The sequence below is a fragment of the Chrysemys picta genome, chromosome 1 (assembly GCF_011386835.1).
Source record: "Chrysemys picta bellii isolate R12L10 chromosome 1, ASM1138683v2, whole genome shotgun sequence".
Classification (NCBI taxonomy): Eukaryota; Metazoa; Chordata; order Testudines; family Emydidae; genus Chrysemys; species Chrysemys picta.
The window spans coordinates 257,355,864-257,377,233 of record NC_088791.1 but is presented as its reverse complement, the minus strand read 5'-3'; the positions used below and the strand labels follow the sequence as shown (position 1 = coordinate 257,377,233).

The window sequence follows — 21,370 nt, the reverse complement described above, 5'->3', positions numbered from 1 at the left end:
GGAATATATACATAGCAAAGCTAGCTACACCTCTATCCCGATATAACGTGACCCGATATAACATGAATTTGGATATAACACGGTAAAGCAGTGCTCCAGGGGGGCGGGGCTACGCACTCCGATGGATCAAAGCAAGTTCAAAATAACGTGGTTTCACCTATAACACGGTAAGATTTTTTGGCTCCCGAGGACAGTGTTGTATCAAGGTAGAGGTGTATATGATTGTGTTGCTATAATTTTAATCTTCTTGCATTCTAGTGTCTCTACAGTTTAATGGCGTTCACTTGTGTGTTGTATAAAATTTTTATTGTAAATGTTTTAGGGCTGGGGACATCTTCATGTTCTTTGTGAAATGTCTAATATAATTTTGAATGCTATGAAAAATAAGTAATACTGGAAAACTGAACATAAACATTTTTCAGATCCTCCCTTTTATCTGCTAAATAATGGAAAGGGAGCATTAAATATCCTATTTCTTGAGGCATTTTCAGGATATTCTCTGCTTGGTTCAACAGTAGCTTTAAGAACAAAGGGACAAAGCAGGTGGGCTGCTAGCCTAATGAAAGCGAATAGTCAAGTGATTCTGCTATTTAAAAAAAAAAAAGGCATTGTAAGAGAGCACTACTCGCTTTTCTGTATTTAATTCATTTGAATTGAGAAATAAGTCACAAGCTGAACAATACCTAAAAGGAATCTATTTGATCAAAACTTGAGAGGTGGTAATGTGGCTATTCAGGAAAGGCTTGGGGCCTGTAAGATTTCACTTCCAAATGATTTAATTTTTCTTCCTAAGAAGAAACTGAACCCAGTACTAACAAAGGCTTGCCAGAAGAGGAAGCCCTACCAAAGGCCTTGTTGACATTAAGGAATTTTGCACCCAATGCCATTACAGGGGGGCAAAGCCCTAACCTAGACCTTCAGCACTGGTACAGCTTGATCTGGTAAAGTACCAAAGTAAGCTGCACTAGACCAATGTGTTCACATTAGGGTTTGTTCTGGTTAAATACAGTGATATAACTACACCTGTACTAATTTCCTTACTGGAGACAAGGCCAGTGACCGAAGCCAAACGAAGAAAAGACAATGCATTGTATGTAATTCCTGCTTTAATTTGGACAGCATAAATATATGCTAAGGCACTAGACAAAAGACCCAGGAATGTTTCTACCTGCAGTGAGGCACCAGGGGTCAAACAGGTTTTGGAGGAACAACTAGCAGCTGATACTTGACGGTGGTTTTCCACTTGGAAAAACAAATAAAATAAAGCTATTCCAATCTCTATGACTGCAGAGAAAATATATGATGGAGTAGAGCAAGGTTACACCTTACCTAATTGTTTACTAAGGTATGGACTAGCTGTGCATTTCAAACAGTGGATATAAATAGTTTACCAGAATCATAGAGGAGGGGTGTGGGTATGCAAAAGAGGTCAGAATCATCCCCCTCTCCCCCCCCTCCCCCCCCCCCCCGATTCTGCAAGTGAGGCAAAGATACTTTGTCTTGTTCCTTCAGTTTAGAGCAAAAAAGGAGAATTTGGACGTGTAATCCCTGGTAAGTGCATGTTACAGGTCCCCGTCTGTGCTGATTCAGGGGGAATATAATATAGTTCATGCTTTTACCTCTGGAGGGCCCTGATTCAAACCCCAATGTGTCAGCCTAGAGAGCAGCCATCACCTGTTCATGCAAAGGACTTGAAACCAAACACAGCATTGCTCTTAAACACACAAGGCTGGGCTTGATTCAGCTCCCTTTGCTGTCAGTGGAAAGTTTCCTGTTGCGTGCAGTGAGCTGTATCAGTCCATAAATTCTAGAATTGCCCTTTCTTCTGCTGTAAAGAGTGAGCTATTTGGGACTACACCTCTCTTTAAAGTAACCCCTAGAAACTTTAATATCAGGAGACTAGAATAGTGACCAAATGGGAAAAAATAAAACAAGAGTAATTCAAGGGCAAAGAAATGGGTGAGGTGATTGAACATTGAATATTAGGACTACATTTTCATTCCACTGTCATGTAAAAATAGCTGGGAGGGCTGCACACCTCTTGATCTCTAGGCTAGGGATGATATCTGCAAGAATTTGTCTTGTCTGCTAGGATGTTCTTAGTCTTACTGTATGACAATTCCTGTCTTTCAAGTAAACTTGGAGGATATTCAGAGCTATCACAAGAAATTTATATAGCCAAGAAAACCCCCTTAGAAACAACACACATTGTATTTCTCTACAGCTCTCTCTCTCTCTCTTTTAAAAAAAAAAAAAAAAAAAAAAAAAGAAAGAAAAAAAATTCCATACACTTCAATATTGTTGGCCCTCAGAAATCAGAATTACAGCTTTAGATGTGGGCCATGAAAAAGAAAATTCTGGGTAGAAAACTAATAAACATATTTAAGAAATCTTTTAGGGAAACTAGTGTGATTTTAAAAAAAAAAAAAAAAAAAAAAAAAGATCCTCCCAATCCCAAACAACTATGTGCCAGGCTCACAATACAAATGAAGGAGACAGTAAATTTTAAAATACGTGATCTGAATACAATTGTTGCTTAGTGAGGGAAGTGTGATTTGCCACCGCTAATGCTGGTGAATTGGAGAAGTTGGAGGGGAAAAAAAGTCAAAAGAATAGTTCTGTACTTTAAAAGTAAAATTAGATTTAGCTTAAGGAAATTAATACATGAAGAATTAATTAGAGCTAGTATAATAAAAAGACACTCAGAGGATACTTGAAAATCTATAAGGACTCCCTGAATTTTCCTACAGGAAAATTCCAGAAGGGGATTAAGAGTTTCTACTTTGTGTTTTCCCTTAATAGAATCACAGAAATATAGGACTGGAAGAGATTTTGATAGGTCATCTAATCCAGCCCCCTGCATTGAGGCAGGACCAAGTATACCTGAATTAAAGTAAATGTTCTGACCGGTATGGCAACTTTCCTGCAATATCCTGGACAAATCCTAGTGAATTAAGTTTAAGTATTTTAGGAGCTTATTATATTCAAATGCAAATGTTTGAGTTATTGTGGGATTGTATGTAACTTGTCTAGGAGACATGACTAATGTAAACCTTGGGAAGTGTTGTGGGTTTCAAAGGACTATTCGAAACAGTGGGCTGAGATGAGAATGAACTTTTAAAGTTAAATTGATTTCCAGGAGATCTGTAGGAACAGGGGTATGCAAAATGTCTACACTGGTTATGCAAGAATTCAGCCTTTTGAAGCTTTGCCCTGACAGAGGCACCTTTTTCTGCTGAGGGCAGGTTTAAAAAAACATACTGTATAAAGAAGGGACTCTCAGATTTATGAGTGTTCTTGCTCTGAGCCTAAGGAGTGATGAACTGGTAATCAAAGGAAAACCCCTGGGGTGGGGTTTGAAGGACTGTTCACTGGTCAGAGCCCTTGTTGGGATTAATCTCTGGTAAATTTATTAGCATGTGTGTAGCTTCATTGATCTAAATATTTTCGCTCTGTAATGCTTTTACCTTAAGATTCAATGTGCTTTCTGAGAAAAAGCTGGCTGGTAACTTAAATTTGGCAATTTCATTGTTTACTGTCTCAAAGGGGAAAAGTAAAGCAAGCCTGCTTAGGCACTATGACTTTGCTGGGGAATTCACAGTATAGGCAGCCAGCTATGCAGCCTGGAAATACCCTGGTAAGGAGGGAGAGAGACATATCTGTGCCCAAGAGAGGTGATGGCTGAGGAGCTGGGAGCCTAAAGTGGGTGCCCTTGAGGGGGAACTATAGAGGGGAAATACAGGTGCAGTTGTAACATGAACTGTGATGTGTGTATCCTAGTTTATTTGTGAATACTTGCTTTCTTGTGCTGCCCCATGCAATGAAATGATTATTTGGCTCTACTTGGAAATTGTTACAGGTAGAGCTGTCAAGCGATTAAAAAATTAATGGCGACTAATCACACTGCTGAACAATAATAGAATACCATTTATTTAAATATTTTGGATGTTTTCTGTATTTTCAAATATATTGATTTTAATTACAATCCAGAATACAAAATATATAGTGCTCACTTTATATTTTTTATTATAAATATTTGCACTGTAAAAAAAGCAAAAGAAATAGTATTTTTCAGTTCCCCCATTACAGGTACTGTAGTGCAATCTTTTTATCATAAAAGTTGAACTTACAAATGTAGAACTATGTTTTATTTTTGAATGCAGGTTTTTTGTACAATGTAAAACTTTAGAGCCTACAAGTCTGCTCAGTCCTACTTCTTGTTCACCCAATTGCTCAGACAAATAAGTTTGTTCACGTTTGCAGGAGATAATGCTGCCCGTTTCTTGTTTACAATGTCACCTGAAAGTGACAACTGGCATTTGTATGGCACTGTTGTAGCTGGCATTGCAAGATATTTACATGCCAGATGCGTTAATGATTCATATGTCCCTTCATGCTTCAACCACCGTTCCAGAGGACATGCGCCCATGCTGATGATGGGTTCTGCTTGATAATGATTCAAAACAGTGCGGACCAATGCATTTTCATCATCTGAGTCAGATGCCACCAACAGAAGATTGATTTTCTTTTTTGATGGTTTGGGTTCTGTAGTTTCTGCATCGGAATGTTGCTCTTTTAAGACATCTGAAAGCATTCTCCACACTTCGTCCCCCTCAGATTTTTGGAAGGCACTTCAGATTCTTAAACCTTGGATTGAGTGCTGTATCTGTCCTTATAAATCTCACATTGGTACCATCTTTGCATTTTGTCAAATCTGCAGTGAAAGTGTTCTTAAAACGAACATGTGCTGGGTCATGATCCAAGACTGCTATAACATGAAATATATGGCAAAATGCAGGTAAAACACAGAGCGGGAGACATGGAATTGTCCCCCCAAGGAGTTCAGTCACAAATTTAATTAAAGCATTATTTTTTTAGCAAGCATCATCAGCATGAAAGCATGTCCTCTGGAATGGTGGCAGAAGCATGAAGAGGCATACAAATGTTTAGCATATCTGGCACCTTGCAATGCTGGCTACAAAAGTCCCATGTGAATGCCTATTCTCACTTTCTAGTGGCATTGTAAATAAGCGGGCAGCATTATCTCCCATAAATGTAAACAAACTTGTTTGTCTTAGCTGTTGGCTGAACAAGAAGTAGGACTGAGTGGACTTGTAGGCTCTAAAGTTCTACACTGTTTTGTTTTGAAGTGCAATTATGTAACACAGAAAAAAAAATCTACATTTTTAAGTTGCACTTTCACGATAAAGAGATTGCACTACAGTACTTGTATGAGGTGAATTGAAAAATACTGTTATCATTTTTTACAGTGCAAATATTTGTAATAAAAATATAAAGCGAGCAGTGTATACTTCATATTCTGTGTTGTAATTAAAATCAATATATTTGAAAATGTAGAAAAACATGCGGATACAGACTAACACGGCTGCTACTCTGAATCTAAAATTTAATAAATTTCAGTTGGAATTCTATTGTTTAACAGTGCGATTAAAACTACAATTTTTGAGTTAATCGCGTGAGTTAACTGCGATTAATTGACAGCCCTAGTTACAGGACATGAAACGCATGAGAGTTTGGTTATATGATACTAACTAGAAAAAACTCTCAAATTCCTCCCCCCCTCCCATGTCTCTGGTTTGTGCATGAGAGAAAACATGATGTAGTTATTTATAATTAGTGTTTTTTAACTAATGATCAAATTACATCTAAGGGCAAACACATTTGTTACTGACAAATCCTAGAGTAGCTGTGTTTCTGAAGTAGACTTCAGAGCTAAATTTAATAAGAACCTGTCAGAAAGAAAAGCTAGTTTGGTCACTTTTGAATGAGTTTAAGACAAGTTTCACAACTCTTTCTTTGGTTTTCCTCCAGTAAAGCATGACCTTTTTTCTGTGAGGTTTAAAGCTTTGAGGGCACAATAATAACTCAGATCAGTTGGAAGTAATTGCAACTAGATCATCAGTACATCAGCATAGTTTTGTTTAATTTATAGTGTTTATTTAGTCATTTCATGTTGGGGAAGCTTAATCAAATTCTTCATGCTCTTGGAGACTTGAGAGAGGAATAGCAATAGTTTGGGCTTATTGTCTTGAGGATTATACTTTATTGTATATGTAGTTTCTGGGTTCATGGTGGAAACATCTTGGTACTCTCTGGGTCATTCAGAATATTTCCTCTTTAAAAACAAGTCGTGTGCACAAAGGTTCACTTTTCAGCCTGTTGCTTTCAGTACTGCTAAACTGTGTTCTGCATCAGTGTACTAATGCATTAGAAGAAAGGAGTTCTATTTTTAAATTAGTCACATAATGAAAGGGATTTGAAATGAATCCTTTGGTGAATGTTAATTCAATGGAACTATTTTGTTGGTGACACGTCTGTGGAGTTTTAAAATGTGTAAAATAGCCTATGAAGGCTGCTTGTTAATTTTTTTTCACCTGGATTTCTTTAAGCTGTTTTTCTGTTTTAGGTGTACTGAGGACATTACACAGCTCATCCTTGTGGGCTGGATTAATAGTGCCTGATGGCTGTATGTGCCCGAATGGCTATAATCCTTAAATCAACATATAAACCGTGTGTGCTGTGGGGGAGCGTCATGCAGCTTTCCCTAGGGAATAAGAATTGACGGTTGCAAATGAAAAGCAAAAATGAAATCTTGACCTTTTGAATATTTTGAAACTGTGTGGGGATTACCCAGTATATAATTATCTTGCAACTAAGGTAACAGGAATCCATTTGTGTTTCTTCACACTTCCTCCCTCTCCCTACAATTTGCAGAAGTTTATTTTTTGACTGACTCCCCCACAGCTGACAGTTTTTGTTTTTTTGGGGTTGGGAAGTGGGAAGAGTGTGATATAAGCTAAGGTTCTAACTTAAAATACAAATCAAAGCATACCTGCACGTAGTGAGTGCTTTTGTTTATAGTTCTGGGAGGCAGCCATTATACATTTTTAATTTTATGATGCTTGATGAGCAAAGGGAAATCTAACAATACAGTTCTTAAGAGACCTTAACTTCAGAAAATATAATTAATCACCATATCTACATGAGTAAAAGGATTTTTAATTTTTCTTACTAAAGTAGTGTGAGCCAAGAACTATAAAGAACATGAAATGGTTCAGAGCTTGAGAGTTGTTAACAGAGACCAGGAGTTCTGATGATATGACACGTTCTGCCCTCACGAGTTTTCATGTCATTAGAATTATTTGATGTTGCCTAACTTGGCTAGTCATGTGGTATGTTTTTCTTTCTTGAAGTACAGTACAGAGTTACAAACACCAGCATTAAGGACTGATCAGTCAACCACACACCTCATTTGGAACTGGAAGTATGCAGGCAACAGGAGAGACACTCCCACCCCCAAAAAGGGGGGGGGGGGGAAACAGCATTTTTCTTCTGCATAGTAAAGTTTCAAAACTGTAATAAGTCAATTTTCAGTTGTAAACTTTTGAAAGAAGAGCCATAATGTTTTGTTCAGAGTTATGAACAACCTCCATTCCAGAGGTGTTTGTAACTCTGAGGTTCTACTGTGTGTGTGTGTGTGTGTGTGTATGTATATATATATATATATGTATATATATATATATATATATATATATATATATATATATATATATATATATATAATATACAGACACACACAATATATATAAAAATTATTGATTTGGAACCAGCATACATTTTCTTTCTAATGTTATTGCGGCCTATGGCACGTTTCTACAGTATTTATCTATAGTACCTACTTTTAACTCTTAAAAAATTGAAGAGATTAATTTGATGGAAGCAGCTTTCAATTTGTTTACTTTTTGTTGGGTTTTAGTAATTTTATAGCTAAAAGCTTTTGCCATTTTAGAAACACGCAGTTTATTTTTAACAAATGTTAACACTGGAAGAGTATTATGAGAACCTAACATTTTTGATCCTCCAGCTTTCTCTCACCTAAAAATCTAGGAGGGATATCAAGGGTTTGAATGTCTACGTAAAATTAAACTCCATTTTTTAAATATAATTTAGATGTTGTGTTTGAGCATCAGGGCTCAAGCTGTATTCTTGTCCTGTGTGTAATTTAGAAGGATATAAGATAGCAAACTCATTATTGCATAGTAATCTTTTTGGTTTTGTTGAAGCTTTTTTCTTTTCACTTATTCTGGAGTACCTCGTGGTTAAAAAATCCTGCTGTGAACATCACAGAATGCCAGCTTCAAATGATGTATTATATTCCTTGTAGGAAGTATCTTTCAGGATATTACCAAACACTTTTTGATCATACAGAAGAATTATTCTACTAGATAAGTCTCCTGTCAAAGAGTTGTTGGTGTCCTGGCTTCCTCCTGTCATTCCCTTTGCATTAAAGGGAACCCCTCTGGACTATTTTTTACAGATATTTGAGGCAATGTGTTTTGTTACTCTAACAGAAAGGATAATAGTTTAGATATTAATGAGGGTAACCGGAAGTGTGGAAACTGACTGTTATTTAGGGGATTGCCCTCACAAGCAAACAAAGACTGTTCCAGTAGCCAAGGGGAAAGAGACCATATATTGGTCCAATGGCTTGAAAAGCAGTGCAGCAACATGTTGTGGAAGGCAAAAGATATGAGGGGACACTACATGGCTATCCACTGCAGCTAAAGAAGCCTCCAGTTGTAACAGCCTTTGTGCCACCGGGCCAAGCTTCAGCAGCCGAGAGAATGGGATTGTCCCAGTGCAACAACTCTCCCATTTTAATCAACCTCATGCACACGTCATTCATGCACATCTCTCTTCAAAAGTCCTGTGGTGATGGGGGAGCGGCAAGGTGACAGATGGAGATGATTACTGGCAGTCATCGTCACAAGCCTGCACACAGGTGTCCTGGGACATTGGTCGCTCATCCCTGACCCAAGGGCAGCAGGGAAGCTTGGCAACACCTTAGGTGACTGAAAAGCCCTTTTTAGGATTGCGCTGCTCTCCCTTTGTAAAGGAAGGGGCTAGAAAAGGTGCCTCAAACATTGCCTGCCCAAATTAAATCCTGCTAGCTTACTGCAGGTGGCGGATCATCCTCAGTGTGGACGAAAACCAAAGATAACTAAAAAAGCACTAAAGTTTGCTGCTTGGAACATCAGGACTATGAGAGACAAAGATGATACTTCTCGATTTGACAGAAGAACAGCTTTTCTTTCAAAAGAGCTGGCGCGGTTTGACATTGCAGCACTCAGTGAAACTAGATTGCAGACAAGGGCTTTATTAAAGAACCGGCTGGGGGTTGCACCTTCTTTTGGAAGGGGGGAAAAAAAAAAACACATGAAGATAGAATCCATGGAGTGGGAATTGCCATCAAGACATTGCAAGAGTTTGTCTTGAAGACTTTCCAGTAGGCATTAACGAAAGACTCATGAAACTCCGATTACCACTAAATAAGTCGCCATTTGCTACCATCATCAATGCATATGCACTCACCTTAATAAGCCCTGATGATGCTAAGGAACAGTTCTACTCTGATCTCAACTCTCTCATCAAGTCAACACCACAAAGTTACAAACTAATCATCCTAGGAGATTTCAATGCAAGAGTAGGTAAAGATAACAACTGGCAAGGTGTCACTGGAAAAAACGGCATGGGAAAAATGAATGAAAATGGTCTCCTACTCCTAAGCAAGTGTGCAGAACATAGCCTGAAATTACAAATATCGTCTTCAGACAGGCAGACAAATATAAAACTACATGGATGCACCCGATCCAAACAGTGGCATCTAATAGATTATTGTCCAATAATGTGACATAAGGGATGTCAGGATCACCAGAGCCATGAGCAGAATGTTGGATGGATCATAGAATGATTAGGTAAATACTGAATCTATACATTGTACCCACACCCCTGAAACGCCCCAAAACAATCAATGTCCCCTGATATTGCAAACCTAAACCAAGAATCGTATTGAGACACGCTACAAAGTGCACTAGAAACCAACCTTGGTTATAACCCTGTCTCATGGGAGGAATTCAGAGAGACAGTACAAAAAACTGCAACTGACATCCTCGGATGGATGAAACGGGCTCACTGTGATTGGTTTGATGAAAATGATGAGGAAATCGCAGTACCCTTGAAAGAAAAAATGAGACTTTCCAAATCTGGCAAAATGATACTCCGTCTACCTCAAAGAGAGGCAGAGTCAAACATCTGCAAAGCAAGGCACAAAGACAACTATGTTTAATACAAGAGAAATGGTGGGAGAAGGTAACAGAAGACTCTCAAATGTATGTGGAAATAAATGAAACAGAGAAGTTCTTTGATTTCTTGACACTAGTCTTTGGACCTTAAAGGGGGGCACAGGTTCGCTCATGACGGCTGATGGCAGGACAGTCATCAAAGACAAACATGGCATGGAACAGAGATGGGTTGAACATTTCAGCCAACTACCGAACTGGCCATCCTCAATTGAAACAAGTGCTATTAATCAGATGCCTCAAAAGCCTATTCAGGACTACCTGTACTCACCACCCTCACTTGAAGAAATAGAAAAGGCAATCAGTATGATGAGCTCAGGAAAGTCCTCGGGTAGAGATGGAATACTGGCAGAACTATATAAATCTGCGGGTCCAAAGGTGGTAAAACTACTCCAGAAGATCCTTACTGACATCTGGGACAACAAAGAAATGCCACAGGTCTTCAAAGATACCATAATTATTCCTTTATTTAAAAATAAGGGCAGCAAAATGGTCTAAGATAGAAGAGATATCCCACAGTAGTTATCTGTCGCTGGAAACATCTTTTCTCATGTCCTCCTGAACCGACTGATTTCATCTGTCTCAGAAGCCAATCTACCTGAGACTCAGTGCGGATTCAGACCTGGTCATAGCACTATAGACGTAATTTTCAGTGGTAGGCAAATACAAGGAAAAGTGTATCTAACAAAACATGGATCTGTTCAGTGTCTTCATTGATCTGACAAAAGCATTTGATACAGTCAATAGAGAGAGATTATGGATGATCCGCAGCAAACTTGGTTGCCCACCAAAACTGGTAAAGATCATTTGTTTATTTCATGAGAGGATGCAAGTTCAGGTACTTTTTAATGGAGATCTCATTGACACTTTTCCCATTTCAAATGGAGTCAAACATGGCTGTGTCCTTGCCCCTGTACTGTTTAACCTCTTCTTCACCCAAGTTCTCAACCATGTTACAAACGAGCTTAACAGGCATATACATCAGATTCAGACACGACGGCTCAGTCTTCAGTCTTATAAGGCTTAAAGCAAAAACAAAAGTAACAGAACTACTACTAAGAGAAGCACTCTTTGCGGATGATTGTGCCCTCCTAGCATACCCAGAGGGAGCTCTCCAGTGCATCATAGATCGTTTCACTGAAGCATCAAAATTGTTTGGCTTCGCAATCAGCCTGGAGAAAACTGTGGTGTTGCATCAATCCATCTTCACCACTCTGTGCCATATCCCCTAGCATATCCATTAGTGGAATCCAAGTAAAGCAAGTTGACAGTTTTACCTGTCGCAGCAGCAACATCTCCAGTGATTGATCTCAAGACAAAGCGATCACAAAGAGGATACAGAAATCTTCTCAGTCATTAGGAAAGCTATGTAACAAAGTCCTGAAATCCCACAACATGACCCTCTCAACAAAAATAAAACTTTATAATGCTTTTGTGCTCACATCTCTCCTCTATGGCTGAGAGGCCTGGACACCATACAAATGACATATCAAACAGCTAAATGCCTTCCATATGTGGTCTCTGTGTGCTATTATGGGGCTCCACTGGCAGGACAAAATTACCAACCTGGAGGTTCTCCAAAAGTCAAATGCCACAAGCCTCAAGGCCATGCTGATAAAAGCCCAACTACGCTGGGTTGGACACATCATTAGGATGCCTGAATATCGACTCCCCAGAAAAATTTTCTATGGAGAATTGGCACAAGGACATAGGAATTAAGGCTACCCCAAAAAAGCGCTACAAGGACAGCATCAAGAACAGCATACAATTTGGTGCAATAAAACCAGATGATCTCGAGAAGGCTGTGTTAAATAGATCAGCATGGCAACACACAACACTCAGAGCTTTCCAAGCCTTTGAAGAGGACTGAAATAATCAATTGTTAGCTGCAAGGGAAAAGCGTCATAGTACTGCTATAGCTACCAAGATGCTCACCAATGACTTTGTCTGCCCAATCTGCTTATGAGCATGCGCGTCACACTTTGAACCTCAGTCACTCCAGAATCCACAAAAAGAGAGAGCACGAAAACATCGTCGAACTGACGGACTACATATACCATATTAATGAGGGCCTATTATCTTTAATTAGGGCAGACACTAATGAATTGTGAGGCTGCAGGTTTGTCATGATGTGCAAAAAAACTAATGGATAGTATGATTTCCCCATTTGCCTGTGACTGTTTTCTGTGTCTGATTCACTCGGCGGAGACCGCTCCTATGTCCTATGGGGCTGGGCCTGGCTCCCTGAGCCGGGCGTTGTGACCTGGAGTATCAGGTCATGGTGCTGGTCAGGTTTGGTCCACCCAACTCTCCATTATGCTGGGGGAGGGCAGGTGGGCCAGCCTTCCGTGAGTGATTTTGCAACCTAGAGCACCGGGTTGCAGTGCTTGTCAGGTTTGGCCTGCCTGACCCCCCCCTGTCATGACAGGGTCAGGTGGGGCCAAACCTGAGGGGTGCTACGACCCTGCACCCTGGGTTGCAACAGTTGGAGGAGGGGACTTGGGTCCAGCCCCACAGGCCATTGGCGTCCCCGCTGGAGGGTGCAATTAGGGTGAGTGTGCTGCTGCATGGTGACGAGGAGGACATTTAAAAAAAAAAATCAGGGAGCATTCATGGTAAATTTAGTAAACCCCAACTTTCACTTCATTTATTATGACTGTTCCCTGATTTTTAATTAAAAATGCGGTGATAAATCTGCAGCCCTAATTATGGCCTTATGTCTGCCCATGTTTTTGCTCATTGACTGATGGGTGAAGTTCTCTTTCCAGATTCATATTCTTTACATCCCCATAATCTCACTAACGGAAGTAGGAGACTTGGGCCAGAGAGTATTGGAGTTGGTCATATAAAAGGCATTAGTTCGTCATCTGGTTCTAATCTATCCCTCTGCCGAAACAGGAGTGTTCTGTACAAAATTACAGCTATGTTTGAGCTTGTTTAAAGTACTCTAAATGATGCAATTGCCATCCCTTCCTTTAGAAAAGCTATTCCATAATTTAGCTGTCACTGTGAAAAAATTGTTCCTAATATTGCGCCTAAATAAATTTTCCTTTATTTTATCCGAGCACTCATAAAATACTGTACATCTTCATGCCGCTTTAAATTCCACACTCTATTTGATGCTTACATCCTTGAAATAGTTGTCGAGTCTGTTGTATCTCCCCGTCTCCATTCCCCTTACTAATGTGCCTTGGAATTCCTCAAGTCTTCTTTGATATCTTTATTTCTGCTCCCTATTATCCATTTCCAGAACAGTGCAGTAGTTGTAAGTTTCTTACCCATAGCTCTTTGGGCACCGCCTATGAAAGCTACAGCAGCTACTTCTTGTTCATTGTATTTTTCAGAGGAATTGTGTGTGACTTAATTTTGTTCTTTTTGATTCCCCAGCCTTTTCTTCCCTTGTGGATTTTAATGTTTCCTCACTTGAAACCATGCTTATTAGATTTTTTTTTTTTAATTCTCTAAAATTTGCTTTCTTGAAACGTAATTACTCATAGAACTCAGTACTTGCTATGCTGAGTTAAGTAGCTCCTGGTTAATGGCTCCAAACTTCCCATTTATTCCCAGTCTCAATCCATTTCTCCCTATCAGTAAGAAGTAGATCCACAGTGATTTCTCCTGCATTGAGTCTGTACATTTTAGAGAACAAATGAAGACATAAAGTGTGTCTCCCCTCCCCACCTTCAAAAAATAATACTGGACATGATAGACAGAAGGGGAAGCTAAAAGTCAGAATTGTGTTGGAACGACATGAGTTTTATTTTGTAAGGTGTTAAGTTTTTGTTTTACTTTCTGTAACAAATCTTTGAACTTCAAGGCCTTCACAAAACAATATGTTTGAAAGAGGGGTGTATGTTTATACTGATGTGATCATTTGAGAACTTTCAGACAAGCCCAATGGTAGTGTTAATTTTTTTTTTTTTTTTAAAGCAACAGCAAAGACCATGTAGGACCTACAGGGCAAAACCAAGAGCTTCAGCTTTTGTTTCTTGCTGATTATTACTCCTCCTACCACTTTTAACTTTGTATAACTTTAAGACTCCTACCCGAACGAGTCTACTGAGAGAGCTGCCTAAATGGTACTGCGTGTTCTGCCAAAACAAGGGAAGTTTGAGGTGGCTTTGTATACTGGAGTTTGAGGCAAAAATTTTTCTTTCTCAAGGAAATACTGCAGGAGCCTAAGATAGCTCTACTGCCTGTATCTCAAACTTAATTCTTTAAATAGAGAAATCTTTCCTGAACCCCCTCTTCTGGCCTTCAGACAACCCCCTCCCCCAACCTCCTGATCAGAAGCAAGCTCCCCACAGATGAGAACACACCAGTTCAAAGCAGCAGCAAACTGGCAGAACAACTGATGCAAAACTGCAGACATAGCCCCATTGCTCTGATACTTAATACCCCCATCAATGTACCTTTCAAGATCCATTGGTCTTCCACATGCCTATCAGAACATGTGGTATATCTCATCCAGTGCATCAAATGCCCCATCAACTATTATGTGGGTGAAGCCAGACAATCACTATGCTCTCAAATGAACTTACACAGGGTGTTTTTGGTCTTTTATCATTTTTCTATCACCCATGGGCAAACACGTTTCACAAAGCAGTCACTCCATAGCTGACCTCTCAGTCCTCATTCTCAAAGGAAACCTGCACAAAACCTTCAAAAGATGGGCCTGGGAACTTAAATTGGTAACTGCTGGATGCTAACAACCATGGACTTAACAGAGATGCTGGTTTTATGGCTCATTACAACAGTTTGCAAGACAACCTGCTGCCTGCTAAACCTTAAATGCCCTTTCCATTTTAAGTGATCTCCTACAGCATGTGTGAAACCCTTATGCTTGTATTTGGCTCAGACACTCTGGGTACATCTGCAATAAAAGACTTGTGATACCAAGTCTCAGAGCTGGGTCAGTTGACTCAGGCTGCAGGGCTAAAAATAGCAGTGCAGATGTTCCCGCTCAGGGTGGAGCCTCGACTTTGAGACCTACCCCTCATCACAGGGTTTCAGAGCTCTAATTCCAACCCAAGCCAGAACACCTGCAGTTCTTTAGCTCTGCAGCCCGAGCCCGAATCATCTGACCCGGGCCAGATGCATCTGTGCCAGGGGTCTTTTATTGCAGTGTAGACATACCCTCTTGTTCCTTTCTCCAGACCTGAGGAAGAACTCTGTGCAGCTAGTCTGATAAAAGACCTTCCCTTCACTACCTTGTGTCATAGTTCTTGCTGTAAGAGGAGTCTTAGAAAAGGTTGAATAGTCATGGGTAACTTTGGCATTACGCTTTTTTTCCAGCAAGGCAGATTCCCAGTTTCCCATTCTGTGAGTTTGGAACAACTTTTTATCATTCTTATTTATCTACCTCCCCCAGTGTGCTGGGTACTTCAGACAGACCAAAGACATGGTTCTTGCCTCCAAAAAACTGTATTAAATTTTAAACATAAGATGACAAATTGTATTCCAAACCCTTTGTTATGGAAAGGATGGAGGTGACCAGAATGTGATCATATGGTGCTTTGCAGTGTAAATATCCTCAATAATTCTGCTAGCAAAGTAACTTTATTTTAACTTGTTTATGTGAATAGTGGAGTGAGAGAGTATGTGGGGGTGGGTGGATGGTGGTGACACGGTGAAGAAGAAGAATATGGTCAGATAGTTGCGGTGTGCACCTGGTGCTGTTGGTGACTGGAGACATTCCAGGGGAGTTGGGACCATGTATAGGCTTCCCCTGGAAGGCTCCTGCAGATCTGGCTGCCCCATGTGGGGTGGGTAGAATGCAGCTGTTCCTAGTGCCCAGTGCTGTTGGGGAGATGAGAAAGTGGGGCTGGCAAGCCTCTGCCTTGGTGCAATATGTAGTTTCTTTGTTGTAGTACCTTGCAGCAACAGTCTACTATGTTAGAGTGCATTTACAGAGCAAAGAAACTCCATGGCAGTGAGTCTTAATCAGAGCTCAAATCAATTGACTTGGGCTTCTGGTGCAAGGATAAAAATAGCGTGGATATTGAGTCTGGAGCCTGGGCTCTGAGACCCTCCCCCACTTGCCGAATTTTGGAGCTCGGGCTCCAGCCTGAGCCCAAACATCTACACTGCTGTTTTTAGCCCTGTAGTGCAAGACCGAGTCAGTTGACCTGGGCTCTGAGACTTGCTGCCGTGTTTTGTTTTGGTGTTTTTTGCTGCATAGATGTAACCTTAGGGTCTCTTCAGTATTGTATTACCGTTCTTGAGCAAAATGAACACCAAATGTTATTCCCCTGACTGTTAACAGCTGGTAGAGCTCAATAAATTATTGCAAGGCTTAAAAAATAGGGTACACAGACTGATGTATGTTTAGAATTGACAGATATTTTCAAATATTCTGGTGTGAACAATTTATTCTACAATCTAGTTGCTATAGAAAACTAAGGTTCATCTACATTTTGCAGAACTCTCACTCAAACCTCTTTAGAATACCATTGAATTAATGCTTTTAGTTACTGCCATGGTCATGTTTACCTTTTGACCATCTTCTGAATAAGTAAAACCCTTATAAAATTGCATAAGTTACCTTAATATAGAATCTTTCCTAGATTTCTAAAGAGTTTACTTTTCTGGTTGAAAATATTCTCTCCTCATATTTTTTTGTAAAAATTGCTTCCACATCGCCTTTGTAGAGTTACTCCAACATATACCTTATGCTTTTTTTTTCTGGATTAATCATTTAACTACAAGGATACTTGTTTGCTCTGGGAGTGGAAAGATTTTCTTTAGCAGTGTCTCTCTGAAAGGCTTTATCAGTAGGAACAGCACCTTCCCCTGCTTTCAAACTAAATGTTCATATTCATATGTAAAATACTTAAGGTTACTTGAGGAGGGAAAAGCAGTTTTAAATGTGTAACTCTACAGAACTTATGCACAAAGAAATTTGTTAGTCTCTAAGGTGCCACAAGGACTCCTCATTGTTTCTACAGAACTTGAGTACTCTAACCTTTGTGGCCAGGACCAAGGAAAATGGCTTCTTTGTGAAGTATTCAACACACTTATCTGGTAAGGTGGTTACATTTTTTTACATTAACTATGATAATCCTGATCATAAAGCAAAATGCTCACTTTTTTTTTTAAAGGAAAAATACTGTTTTTGGAGGCAATTAGGACAAAATACTAACTTTAGACCTTGCTCCTGTAATATGTGTGGTGCCTGCCTTGAGCCCCATTAGAACTATGTTAGCTTCAGTGCGATTGTACAGGCAGCAGGTTGCATTTGTACAGAGCTCACAGCAGGATTGGGCCCTTGGAAACAACTGCAACAAAATGCTGTGAACATCTTAGATTAAGAAAACTGGATTACTTGGTCACATTTTTAAAAGAGAAACTAAAGAAATTGTTTCTCTTTTAAATTTAGACTCTTTGAAATTATAGTTTACATAATAGCTGGAAATACTCTCCTTATATTTCACTGGGTTTTGGATAAGTATTACAGGACTGAATAATTTTACAATAATAAAATGCAATATTAGCCCTGTTCTTGCCAGATTCTGTGAGCAGGTCTTGCCTCATAGTAGGCCTCTAATACAAGGGCTTATATCTCAGGCTCTCTTCCTACTACAATTACATTTATTCCGATTTTTACATTTTTTATGTTGAGGTATTTAAATGTCTATAGATTTACTGTGTCCTCGTTAGCAAAAAGTACCTAATTTAGTGTAAAGGTGCAATATTTAGTTGCAAAATGTTTTAATTGTGTTGAGTTCATTCTCATTGGCTGCTTTCTTTAGGTAAAGAATTGAAAAAGTACAAATGCAAACCAAAATTAGAATTATAATTTAAATCAAGGTTTCTGCTTGCTGATTTAAATCAATCCACAGTGGTTAACACCCACTTTGTCTAAAAGATATATTACAGATGCTTTTTTTTTTTTAATACTCCTGAACTTTTCATCATTTTTTAAAAATCTCGTGAAGATAGCATAAACACACACTGAGCTGTAAAGGTGAGCCAAAGGGAGCACAGTTAAGGTACACTGGATCAAAGTTTGACTTTGCTTAAAATGTTAAATTGAATATGCTTACAAATGAAGATTTATTTTCCTCTAGAACTTCCTCTAATACTGAAGGAAAAATATATCCAGCCTCTCCAAAATGAGGCTACAGTGTGTGACTGAATTCTGAGGTTTTGGTTTGCCCAGTTTAGGTTGCCAGATACCTCAGGATCACAGATGTGTCTCTGTTCACCCAGTTCTCCCTGCAAATTTTCTTCCTGTAAATTGAAGGGCATTAAAATGGATAAGATTCCTTCCCCCTGCATGTGAATTTGAACCCCTTCCTATTTCATTTAAATTAAATTTGGGGAGAGAGCAGAATGATGTGCCTGCAGGCATCTCTGATCCTCAAACCACAGCCCTGGGACAGCGGTCACTCAGCCTGCCAGTTGTATCCCACGTTTTATTTTTTTATTCCTCCCATTACTGTTATAAACTGTGCTTTGTGAGGAAGGGACATGCTTGAAGGAAGACATTTGTTTAAAACCCTGTTAAGAGTAAAACTCCATTCAAATAAGGACCTGCAGAGTCCTACCTGCTTCTGAGCTTTTTGTTTCCCTTTTGCATGTGACACTGATTAGGCCTAAAATTTAGGCTTCCCTTCCTGCGATATTATGGGCTCTCTTAGATATTCTTTTCCATATACTTTACGCCCAGAGCCATAGAGAAATCAAAGACGACAAAACTTGAATTTTCCTTGTCATACTTGTGCGGATTTCCAGCATTTGTCAGTCATCCTTGCAATCCAAGGCAGGCTTTCTCCTAATGACCCAGGAGAAATTTAACCACTGAGACTTTAGTCTTTAGTTGCTTGGAAACACCAGGGCTTTGAGATCACAAATTTGGCTACTTAGTACTAATTTCTACCAACCAGATTCAATAGCATACAAAGTCTATAGTTTCTTCTCCTATGACTAGAACTGGAAGGTGGTTGTTATGCTGGAGATTGGGGATTCTCAGCAAGCATGTCTTTGATCTATGGGCAGTCACAAGCCTTGCTGAAGCTGGTGCGTGTGATAGCCTGAATGGGAGGCTAAATGAGGGAGCAGTTATATCCCTCTTTTTTTGTTTAGTAATAGCTGAAACAATAGAAGCCACTGCCCAAATCATAGGCTCGATTTCAGTCCCCAGGAAAGACACCTCAGCCACTGGGGTCTTTCCTGGGGACTGAAAGCAAACACAGGAACTGGTTATTTAATTCAGTTGTATGTGTCCATGAGTGAGAAGCAAACAGAAGGCAGTAGAAAAGCCAAGGCAATGTCAAGGAAAGCACTGGTAATGTGGCCCTGAGGGAGAGCCAATAAAGATTTTTATGCAGAGTGCTAGCTTGAAAGAGGTTGGAATTGTGAGCAAAGAAACTTCCTTCTGTTTCATTTCTGCTGTGTTCAGAGAAACAGGACTTTGTGTACATTCTTTGTAAATAAACAGGATTGTATTAAAGGAGGAATACATGACTGTCATAAATATTTCAAAATTAAGGTAACTTACAAGGCTCTGAATATTGGCTAAAGGCTTGGGCTAAAATGGGTAACAGAATTATGACATAGTGCTGTGTAAGAGGGAAAAGTCTCTCCTTGCTGGTTACCTTCCAAGAATCCTCCTGTGGACTTGCAAAGTTTGCATACTATAAAGGCATTTTGTGCATCTTTTTGTAAGCATAATATGGAGTATATTAAAAAATATTTTAAAATCCAACAGATTGGCTATGCACAAAATGGGTCACATTTATAATGTGACTAAGGCCATGCAAATAGGCACAGAAGTTATCTTAGAAGGTGGCTGCATAAATCTGTTCATGTCTCCATGAATCTTTATAAAAAAAAAAAAAGCCATTTTCGTGACAATCTAGATGCCTGTCATTTTAGGAGCTTCACAAGAAGGGGGTCTGTGTGACTTGCAGTGGCATGAAAGGCAGAAGAGGCCTAACTGCTGTCTGAAATGCCTTCCCCAGCTACACTGCTCCTAAATCCCCCAGGAATGGAGCTCTGCTTTTCCGTGATTTAAAAGCCATTGACAGCTCCTCATTCTCTATCCCCTGCACTCATCTTTTGGGACCAGGGGATAGAGCTGTGCAGTTTATCAAATGACTTCAAATCAGTTAACAATGCTGCATAATTCAGCTGTGCCACCTAAAATGAGGGAGTGGGACCTTTGACTCATTTAGATTTAACGAGCCTCTTAGTACAAGTACTCTGAGCAGAATAGAAGTAGATAAATCATCTTTTCACCTAATGTAAGTACAATTAAGGGTTCGTTGTTGTCAGCCGGGAAACAGCTGCAGAGCAGGATCCATGGTTAGGTACCTTATTCAGGTATAATCAATAGGAAATGACACCTTGTCTGTCTCATGGCTTCCAGAAGGAACTGTTTATAGGTAGGCAGAACTAAAGGGAGGCTCATGTGAAGGTCACAGAGAGATCAGGCTCTAAAAGACAAATTGCAAAGGACTGGGCGGCTAACTTTCTCACATCTTGCTCGTGACTGGGCTGCCAAATTCATGTGTCTCACTTGCCTGTATCTTTGAGTCACATGCATCCAGCTGAGCTGTGGGCAGGTGCAGGCAATTCTGAGGACTTCTCATCTAGGTCTGCTGCTTCTCATGGTGCATCCCAGATGCAAAATAGCAGCTGGGAAAAGATGTTGGATGGTAATAGGTGAAGGTTCCAGGCTTCCTAGCCCTGCTATGAGCTTTGTCAGGCTTGCCACCCTCCTGCGGCCGTGCATCCAGCTGCCTTCCTCAGCTTCCTGTTTGAACTCCACCAGGCAGCTTATCATCCTCAAGAACCCACCCATTTACCCTTCAACACTGACCCATCTGTCCCAGCTACAGCTGCCATGTTTTGCACAGCTCCATGTCCCTACCTTCCCACCGCTGCTTGGGATAGGGTGTGCTGACAACAAGCATAGGTTTCTAAGTATCACCAGGTTATTTGCAAATATGCAAATTAGCTGATTAAATTGTCTAAAATGTCAGGTGTAGAATGGTGCAAAATTTGGCACCTGTGTCCAAACAGTGTACACACAGATTATTTCTACAGTTACATATACAACAGAACAAGCATTAGCAGGCTGTTGGTGCATGGTTTACTGACACGTAGCAGCTGCAGCTGAATGGGTGCTTTGCCATGGCTTAAAGCTGTTTTTTTAAAAAGAAATGATTTCAAGGTTTTATACCACATTTTTCATTATGAACTTT

General features: G+C 39.8%; 1 protein-coding gene across 9 annotated transcripts in view; it reads left to right on the top strand.

Annotated features, from left to right (window-relative positions):
- Positions 1–21,370, top strand: part of FARP1 (FERM, ARH/RhoGEF and pleckstrin domain protein 1) — a 357,744-nt gene that overhangs the window by 9,273 nt on the left and 327,101 nt on the right. The window contains exon 1 of one of the 9 annotated variants that reach the window (XM_065592585.1): positions 17,108–17,183. The exons of the other annotated variants lie outside the window; for them this stretch is intronic. The gene's annotated coding sequence lies outside the window, so the exon portion shown is untranslated. Of the gene's footprint in view, positions 1–17,107; positions 17,184–21,370 lie in introns of those variants that run through there. 9 annotated transcript variants of the gene reach the window in all.